The sequence below is a fragment of the Sapajus apella genome, unplaced genomic scaffold, assembly GCF_009761245.1.
Source record: "Sapajus apella isolate SASKATOON/1434 unplaced genomic scaffold, GSC_monkey_1.0 scaffold69, whole genome shotgun sequence".
Taxonomy (NCBI): domain Eukaryota; kingdom Metazoa; phylum Chordata; class Mammalia; order Primates; family Cebidae; genus Sapajus; species Sapajus apella.
The window spans coordinates 10,577,469-10,587,836 of NW_022437009.1; the positions used below are offsets into that span (position 1 = coordinate 10,577,469).

The 10,368-nt window shown below is 40.2% G+C and overlaps 1 pseudogene; it reads left to right on the plus strand.

Moving 5' to 3' along the window:
- Nucleotides 1–7,143: 7,143 nt before the first annotated feature.
- On the plus strand, nucleotides 7,144–7,949 carry LOC116531164 (annotated as a pseudogene).
- The last annotated feature ends 2,419 nt before the right edge of the window (nucleotides 7,950–10,368 follow it).

The following is a 10,368-nucleotide window of genomic DNA, read 5'->3' on the forward strand; positions in this document are numbered from 1 at the left end:
TATCTCAGATGTATACATTTTCAACTTTGAGCTTTGACAAATGTATACACCCTATAACCACCACTGTGATTAAGATATGGAACATTCCAACCATTTGCAAGAGCCCCTTTCTGCTCTTTTGCAATCAATTTGTAGGCGATCACTTGATCTGCTTTTGGTCATTATAAATAAGTTCTGTTTTTGCTAGAATTTCAGATAAATGAGATCATACAGTGTGTAGTCTTTTGTGTCTGGCTTCTCTCACCTAGCATAATATTTCTGAGATTCATCCATACTATTGCTTGTGCTCCTTTTTGTTGCTGAGTAGTACTCCCTCACAGGAAATAGGATCTATTACATTTTGCTTATCAATTCACCAGCAGAAGTACATTTGGGTTGTTTCCTTTTTTTTTTTTTTTCCTTTGGCCATTATGAGTACAACTGCTATAAACTCTTTTTCCTTTTTTTCTTTTTTTAAATTTTTTTTAAGATGGGAGTTTCACCACCTTGGTCAGGCTGGTCTTGAACTCCTGACCTCATGATCCGCCCGCCTTGGCCTCCCAAAGTCCTGGGATTACAGGTGTGAACCACAGTGCCCGGCTGGTTTTTGTGTGGATGTGTGTTGTTAATTTCTAGGGTAAATACCCAGAAACAGAATTTCTAGGTTATAGGTACATATATGTTTAACTTTACGTAAGTTATACATAACTTATTTCAACTTTATATGAAACTACCAAACGTGTTTCCAGAGTGGCCATACCATTTTGCATTGCACTGTTTTTCACCAATAATGTACTCCAGTTGTTTTGTATCTTCTCCATAACTTGGTATTATTAGTTTAGTTTAGTTTTTAGCCATTCTAAAAGGCACATTATGATACCTCATTGTGGTTTTAATATGCATTTCCCCAGTGGCTGATAATATTAAACATCTTTTACTGTGCTTATTTGTCTCTCTCTCTTTCTCTTTCTCTTTCTCTTTCTCTCTCTCTCTCTCTCTCACACACACACACACACACAGTCTTGCTCTGTCGCCCCGGCTGGAGTGCAGTGCCATAATCTCGGCTCACTGCAACCTCCACCTCACAGGTTCTGGGGATTCTCGTGCCTCAGACACCTGATGAGTAGCTGGGATTACATGCATGTGCCACCACACCTAGCTAAGTCTCACTCATATATTTTCTTTGGCGAAGTGTCTGTTCAAATCTTTAGCCTATTTTTAATTTGGATTGTTTCTTACTATTGAATTTTGAGAATTCTTTATATATTCTGGATGCAAGTCCATTGCTGGATATGTGATTTGCAAATATTTCCTCCTAGTCTATAGTGTCTATTAATTCTTCTAACACTGTCATTTTGGTGAACTCTATTTTATCAATTTTTATTTTGACAGATCATGCTTTTGGCATCCTGGCACTCTGCTTTTGGGAGGCCGAAGTGGGATGATAATGAGGTCAAGAGATCAAGACCACCCTGGCCAACATGGTGAAAACCCATCTCTACTAACAATACAAAAATTAGCTGGGCGTGATGGCAAGCACCTATAGTCCCAGCTACTCGGGAGGCTGAGGCAGGAGAACCGCTTGAACCCAGGAGGCAGAGATTGCAGTGAACCAAGATTGTTCCACTGCACTCGCACCTGGGTGACAGAGACTCCATCTCAAAAGAAACAAACAACAACAACAACAAAACTTTTGCCTATGTATTTTTTTCTAAATGTTTATAGTTTTATGCTTATATTTAGATAGCTTGAGTTATTTTTTGTATGAGGTATGAGATTTAGGTCAAGGTTTTTCTGATTTTGTTTTTTAAGAGATGGGAGTGGGGGTGGGCATGGGGTCTCTCTGTGTTACCCAGGCTGGACTTTAACTCCTGGACTCAATCACTTCTTCTGCCTCAGCTTCCTGAGTAGCTGGAACCAGATCAGGTTTTTTGTTTTTTTTTTCTTTGACAGAGTCTTGCTCTGTCGCCCACACTAGAGTGCAATGGCACAATCTCGGCTCACCGCAAACTCCACCTCGTGGGCTCAAGCAATTCTTCTGCCTCAGCCTCCCAAGTAGCTGGGGTTACAGGCACCTGCCACCACACTTGGCTGATTTTTGTATTTTTAGTAGAGACAGGGCTTCACCATGTTGGTCAGGCTGTTCTTGAACTCCTGACTTTAGGTAATCTGACTGCCTCAGGCTCTCAAAGTGCTGGGATTATAGACATGAGCCACCGCGCCCAGCCTAGGTCAGGGTTTTTTAAAAAACAATTTTATGGCTAGGAGTGTTGACTCATGCCTATAGTCCCAGCACTTTGGGAGGCGAGGCAGTCGAATTACCTAAGATCGGGAGTTCAAGATCAGCCTGGCCAACATGGTGAAACCTTGTCTCTACTGAAAATACAAAAATTAGCCAGACGTGGTGGCACATGCTTGTAGCCCCAGCTACTTGGGAGGCTAAGGCAGGAGAATTGCTTGACCCTTGAGGGAAGGAGGTTGCAGTGAGCCGAGATCACACCACTGCACTCCAGCCTGGGTGACAGAGTGAGGTGCTGTCTTAAAAATAATAATAATAGTACTAAATAAATTCAAAAATATTTCACATATGGATGTCCGATTGTTCCACATTATTTTATGAAGATTATTCTTTTGCCATTGAATTGCTTTTGCACTTTTGTGAAAAAAACAATCAATTGGCCATGTTTGTGTAAATCTAATTCTGAACTTTCTATTCTGTTCCATTAACCTAGCTATTTGTACCTTTCCCAATACCACGCTGTACTGACTACTGTAATTTTATCATGAATGTTAAAATAGAGTAATAAGATTTCATCACTTTGTTCTTCAAAATTGTCTCAGCTATTCTAGTTCCTTTGCCTTTCAAAATAAATTTTAGGATCAGTTTGTCTACATTAAAAAATTCTGCTGGGTGTTCTCACTCGTATATGGGAGCTAAAAAAAAGAAAAAACAACAACAAACTACCAAACTGTTTTTGGAGTAGCTTCATGGATCTCATGAAGCTAAAGAATAGACTGGCAGGCCAGGCAGCAACTCATGTCTGTAATCCTGCACTTTGAGAGGCCAAAGCAGGCAGATCATTTCAGGCCAGGAGTTCAAGACCAGCCTGGGCAACATGGTAAAACCCTGTCTCTACCAAAAATACAAAAATTACCCAGGCATGGTGGCGCACACCTGTAATCCCAGCTACTTGGAGGCTGAGGCACAAGAATTGCTTGAATGCAGGAGGCAGAGGTTGCAGTGAGCTGAGATCACGCCACTGCACTCCAGCCTGGGCAACAAAGCAAGACTCCATCCCAAAAAGAGAGAGAGAGAGGGTAGACTGGTAGTTACCAGAGGCCAGGAAGGGGAAGGAGAAGGAGGGATGAAGAGAGGTGGAGTAATAGATACAAAAAATACAGTTAGATAGAAGAAATAAGACCTAGTATTCTATAAATCAGTAATGTGACTATAATAAACAATAATCTGTGTTATATATTTCACAATATCTAGAAGAGAATAATTTGCATGTTCTCATCATAAAGAAAAGATAAATGTTTAAGGTGATGGATATCTTAATTACCCTGATTTGATCATTACACTTTATATTACTACATCAAAATATCACATGTACCCTGAAAATATGAACATCTATTATGTATCAACTTTAGAAATTTAAAAAGTCTGCTGGGATTTTAATTGGAGTTGCATTAAATCTATAGATCAATTTAGGCAAAATTGACATGATTACTGTGTTCAGCCATCTAATACATAAACACAATATACCTTTCCATTTATTCAGGTCATTAATTTCTTTCATCAGCATTTTTCAGTTTTAAGCATACTGATCACATACCTGTTTTGATACATTTATACATAAGTACAGGGGTCTTTAAGAATTTCATAGATAATGTGTATTATGAAAATACTGTGCATGGAGTTCAAAATAATTATTTATTTAATTTATTATTATTATTACTTTTGAGACAGGCCTCGCTCTGTTGCCCAGGCTGGAGTGCACGGGTGCAATCACAGCTCACCACAGCTTGGACCTCCTGGGTTCAAGCAGTCCCCCCACCTCAGATTCCCAAAGTGTTGGGATTTCAGGGGTAAGCCAATGTGCCCAGCCTCAAAACTTTGTTGCACCAAAATAAACTCACTAACTTGTTATAACCTATCTTAATAGCAGCTAATTTGAGATGAAGAAGGATAAGACATCAATTTGAAAAGAGCTTCTGTCAGAGCAACGTTAATTCTGCTAAAATTGAAGCAAGAACAAAAATTAAATTAATGGCGAAGCTGGGGTGAGAGAATGATAAAATCATTATGTTTTATGAAAAGCTTATGGGAACAATGCCCTAAAAAATCAGCAGCTTACAAATGGAGAACTTGTTTTAAAAAGGAATGAGAGGATGTTAAAGATGAAGCCCACAGCGGCAGGCTGTCCGAATCAGTTTGCAAGAAAAAAATAAATCTTGTTTGTGCCCTAATTGAAGAAGACCGTTGACTAACAGCAATAGCCAACACCATAAATGTCTTGTTTCAGTTTAGACAATTCTGACTGAACAATTAAAGCTGAGCAAACTTTCCACTCAATGGGTGACAAAAATGTTGTCATCTGCAGATAAGAGCAGAGCTTATAATGGAAATATTTTAAAAGTAGGATCAGTATCTTGAAGCGTTTTTTTCAACAAATTGTAACAGGGGATGAAACGTGACTTTACCACCATGATTCTGAAGACAAAGCACAATCAAAGCAATGACCACCAAGAGGTAGAAGGTGTTCAGTCAAAGCAAAATGAACTAGTCAAGAGCAAAGGTCGTGGCAACAGTCTTTGAAATGGGCAGGTCATTTTGCTTGTTGACTTTCTGGAGGGCCAAAAAATGGTAACATCTGCTTTTTTTTTTTTTTTGAGACGGTCTCATTCTGTCACCTGGGCTGAAGTGCAGTGGCACAATCTCAGCTCACCACAACCTCTGCCTCCCGGGCTCAAGTGATCCTCCGATCTCAGCAACCAAGTAGCTGGAACCACAGGTGTGCACCATCACACCCGACTAATTTTTAAATTGCTTTTTGTAGAGACAGGGTCTTGCCATGTTGCCCAGGCTGGTCTTGAACTCCTGTGCTCAAGCAATCCTCCTGCCTTGATAACATATGCTTATTATAAAAGTGCTTTGAGAAAGCCAGAGCTTTTGCAGAAAAACGCCAAGGAAAGCTTCATCAAAGTCCTTGTCTACCACAACAACACTCCTGCTCATTTGTCTCATCAAAGGCAATTTTGCAAGTTTCCATGAGAAATCAGTAGGGATCTACCTTCCAGTCCTGATTTGGCTCCTCCTGACTTCTTTTTTGTTTTCCAGTCTTAAAAAATCCTTAAAGGGCCAGGAGCGGTGGCTCACACCTGTAATCCTAGCACTTTGGGAGGCCGAGGTGGGTGGATCACCTGAGGTCAGGAGTTCAAGACCAGCCTGGCTATCATGGAGAAACCCCATCTTTAAAAAATAATAATAATAATAATTAAAGGGTACCTATTTTTCTTCAGTTAATGCTGCAAAAAAAAAAATATATATATATATATATTGCATTGACATGGTTAAATTCCCAGGACCCTCAGTTCTTTAGAAATGGACTCAATGGCTGATAATATCACTTACAAAAGTGTCTTGAAGTTTATGGAGCTTGTGTCAAGAAATAAAGTTTATTTTTTATTTTTATCTTTTAATTTCACTTTTTCAAGTCCCTTCACATTTAATTTTGGGGGAGGCATTATAAATGATTTTTTGTTTGTTTTTTGAGATGGAATCTCACTCTGTCACCCAGGCTGGAGTGCAGGGGTGCAATCTTGGCTCACTGCAACATCTGCCCCCTGGGTTCAAGCAATTCTCCTGCCTCAGCCTCCGAGTAGCTGGGATTACAGGTGCCCACCACCATGCTCAGCTCATTTTTGTATTTATAGTAGACAGAGAATTTCGCCACATTGGCCAGGCTGGTCTTGAACTCCTGACCTCAAGCGATCCACCTACCTGAGCCTCCCAAAGTGCTGGGATTACAGGCATGGGCCACCATGCCCAGCCATGATATTGTTTTAAATGAAAGTTTTCAATTGACAATTGTTAATATATAGAAATATGACCTTTTTCTTTTAATTGTTTATCCTGTGACCTTTATACATACCTGTTTTACTTCTATGAGTATTTTTTGTGTGTGTTTGTGTGTGATTCCTGGGGATTTTCTGTGTACACAACCATGTCATCTACAAATAGAAACAGTTTTATTTGTTTCTTTACAAACTCTATGTCTTTTATTTATTTTCCTTGCCTTACTGCATTGGCTAGAACTTTCTAGTAGAATGCTGAATAGGAGTGATGAGAGTGGCCATACTTGCCTTGTTTCTCATCTGAGGGGAAAAGTATTCAGCCTTTCACATTTAGTACAATGTTAGCGCTAGATTTTCTATAGAAGCCCTTTATCAGGTCAAAGAAATTTCTCTGTGTTACTTGTTTGCTGAGAGTTTTTTTTTTTTTTTTTTTTTTTTGAGACGGAGTTTCACTCATGTTACCCAGGCTGGAGTGCAATGGCGCGATCTCGGCTCATCGCAACCTCCGCCTCCCGGGTTCAGGCAATTCTCCTGCCTCAGCCTCCTGAGTAGCTGGGATTACAGGCACGCACCACCATGCCCAGCTAATTTTTTGTATTTTTAGTAGAGACGGGGTTTCACCATGTTGACCAGGATGGTCTCGATCTCTTGACCTCGTGATCCACCCGTCTCAGCCTCCCAAAGCGCTGGGATTACAGGCTTGAGCCACCGCGCCCGGCCCTGCTGAGAGTTTTGTGTGCGTGTGTGTGTGTGTGTGTGTGTGTGTGTGTGTGTGTGTGTCTGTCTTTTTTCTTTTTTTTATCATGGAAGGATGTTGAATTTTGTCAAATTCTATATCAATTGTTGAGCTGCCATTACAACATGTAATTGAGACTACTGAAAATAAATTTACATGCAAGGTGTGTAAGGAAGGTAAAATGCGTTTTTGGTAAAAGATTATAAGAAGGCATGGGAATGTAAATTTTTGCCTAGTTTTGAGGGTTAAAGGATTGTTTTAAATTAGATAAGATTTTAAAATCAGATAAGATAAAGCCAAATACTTAAACAAGTGGTGGAAAGTTTGTAAAAATTAATCTTACAAGTCTTCCGGTTTTCTCAGAAGCCGCTGAGCTCTTCCCTAGTCATTGCACGTCTAAAGGCCGAGCAGCCCCGTCGCTAGGATGCCGCGTGGAAGCCGAAGCTGCACCTCCCGCATGGCCCCTCCAGCCTGCCGGGCCCCCTCAGATGAGAGCTGCGCCTAGGCCAGCACCAGCCGCTCAGCCACCAGCAGCGGCCCCCGCCTCTGCAGTTGGCCCTCCTGCTGCTGCGCCCCAGCAGCCAGGTCTGCTGTCCCAGACGGCAACCACTGCAGCTGATGTGGCTGTGGGCTCTGCTGTGGTGCACACACTGGGCCACGCCATTACTGGGGGCTTCAGTGGAGGAAGTGATCCTGAGCCTACGAGGCCTGATATCACTTACCAGGAGCCTCAGGGAACGCAGCCGGCATAGCAGCAGCAGCCTTGCTTCTATGAGATCAAACAGTTTTTGGAGTGTGCCCAGAACCAGAGTGACATCAAGCTCTGTGAGGGTTTCAGTGAGGTGCTGAAACAGTGCCGACTTGCAAACAGATTGATCTAATCAAGAAGTTCAACCTGGAGAAATGGAAAACCAGCTCTTATAACCAAGTTAACTTAAAATAAAAATTTAATTAATAGTGAAGGTGTAAAGTGTAGCCACCAGTTAAACCTCTCCTGTCATTCCTAGCTTCCTTGCTTCAGAATTGAAATGGAAGCGGGTGTTCCTACTCTGTAGAATTTGGAGCTGGTCAAATGTCTGTGTGGCCTCCTTAAACTAGCTGTTATGATTTTATTCTTTGTGAGTTAATTAGAATAAAGCTATTTTCTTCCAAAAAATATTAATCTTACAAAAGGAATCCTGTGTGTGAACATATTGACTAAATTCAAAAAGGTATTATATGGTTTTTCTGCAAATTGAGCATTGGAATAAAAGTGCAACAAGGTTTTCTTAAGGTATTGATCTGCTCTTTAACAAACATTTGTAAAGGGTTATAAAAGGTTTATAAGAATCTCACCTCATGGTCAAACTGGTTAAGATTGGATAGAATTATCTATAAGGTTTCATTAAAAAAATTGGGACTGTGGCTGGGCATGGTGGCTCATGTCTGGAATCCCAGCACTTTGGGAGGCCGAGTGGATCACAAGGTCAGGAGTTTGAGACCAGCCTGGCCAAGAGGGGGGAAACCACTTCTCTACTAAAAATACAAAAATTAGCTGGGTGTGGTGGTTTATGCCTGTAATCCCAGCTACTCAGGAGGCTGAGGCAGAAGAATCACTTGAACCCCGGAGGTGGAGGTTGCAGTAAGCCGAAATCACGTCACTGGACGCCCTGGGTGACAGAGTGAGACTCTGTCTCAAAAAAAAAAAAAACAAATTGGGTTGACAATGATAGACTAACACAAGGGTGAAATCTGGCTTTCTCTCTTTTGAACAGAATTTTCATGTAATATTAAAGATAGATTGTTTGGAAAGCTAAGTCTTCCCTCTTAATGAGTAAAGGTTTTTGCCTTGTTTAAAATTTTTGAGTCATCATTTTGGCTAAGATAAATGACTTATGGTAATCTGAAATTTTATTTCATAATATCAAGTGTTTTAAACCTTTAACATATTTCACAGACTTCCCAAATCAAACTTCAGTTTCGAGGTTGTCTTTTCCAATCCCTAACTTTTGGGTGCTACAGAGGCCCCTGGAGCATCCAAAAGAGAGGTAAACAGGGTTATTTGACACGTTTAGTTATATGGGATTGCCAAAATAATGTTTAATCTTCTTCAGGTTATATTTTAGTGAATAATATTAACATATGTTCCAAAATTGCATGGGATTTCTAAAATTCTAATGTCTGAGTATATGCTAGCAATCACAATTAAGGTTACTATGTTAAGCTATTGTCAACCACAGAAATAACCAAATTCCTTTGTCAATTGTGTTTTTGACCCTAACAACCTTAAGGAAATTTTGTCATTCACAGACAATTGTTGTCTTGCTTTTATCCTTTTCAAAAGATGGTTTATAATCAGCTATAGGACTTTGACAGAAACTCTGAAATACAGGATTCTGGTAACTTTGAAGATTGTGACATTGGAATAGAGGAAAACGTACAGGACTCATCAAGAGCCAAAATGTTCATGAATATCAAGCAGAATAAGAGTTCACTTAATTGACTGAACTAACAAAAAACTGAGGTAATCTTAAAAAAATTTTTTTTTTTTTTGCTTAAAACATTGCTGATCCTTGTTTTGTTTTTCAGAGTCAAGGAAGCTTTTATTTTGAGTCATTTACATCCTTTAATAATTGAGTAAATTATACTCCTGTGAACAAAGTTTGAAGCATATTTGTTTATCTCTGCCTGGTTTCTCTAGAATTTGGAAATTATTTGTGAGTATTCTTAACTTATGGGAATACAGTTACTTGCATCAGTGCAATAAGAATACATTTTCTAGGCCGGGCGCGGTGGCTCAAGCCTGTAATCCCAGCACTGTGGGAGGCCGAGGCGGGTGGATCATGAGGTCAAGAGATCGAGACCATCCTGGTCAACATGGTGAAACCCCGTCTCTACTAAAAATACAAAAAATGAGCTGGGCATGGTGGCGCGTGCCTGTAATCCCAGCTACTCAGGAGGCTGAGGCAGGAAAATTGCCTGAACCCAGGAGGCGGAGGTTGTGGTGAGCCGAGATCGCGCCATTGCACTCCAGCCTGGGTAACAAGAGCGAAACTCTGTCTCAAAAAAAAAAAAAAAAAAAAAAAGAATACATTTTCTTTTGCAATGGGATACAATTGGAAACACTGGTTGTTTTACCAAGGCTTTGACTGGAATGATACGCTTTCCTTTAGGGAATCAAGTTTGACTTGCAGAGCCAATAAAACCCCTCCCTGGGAAAAATGCTCTCATACCTTGTCAACACTGTCCCTGTACAGGGTTCCTAACCTGTGGTGAGTAAAGAAGGTTACTTTGTAACAGGCCCAGGATTCCCATGTTATCTTGGGACTTCAAGAAGAGTGGAATTTACCCAATTCACAGGTATTTGAGGGCATAAACCCATGGCTGGGCTTGGCTTTAAAAGGTCTTATCTGAGATTTCTTGTGGAACAGAGTTTCATCAAAGCCAAGTTTAAAAGCCCATGTGAAAAATAATTATTCTTGCTATACTTTATGTAAATAATCAGTATAAATATAGATAATAATCAGTATAAGAGGCAAGTGTAAGACCAAAATTTATTTTGCAAACAACTCAGTCCTATCATGATTTGTCTTTAA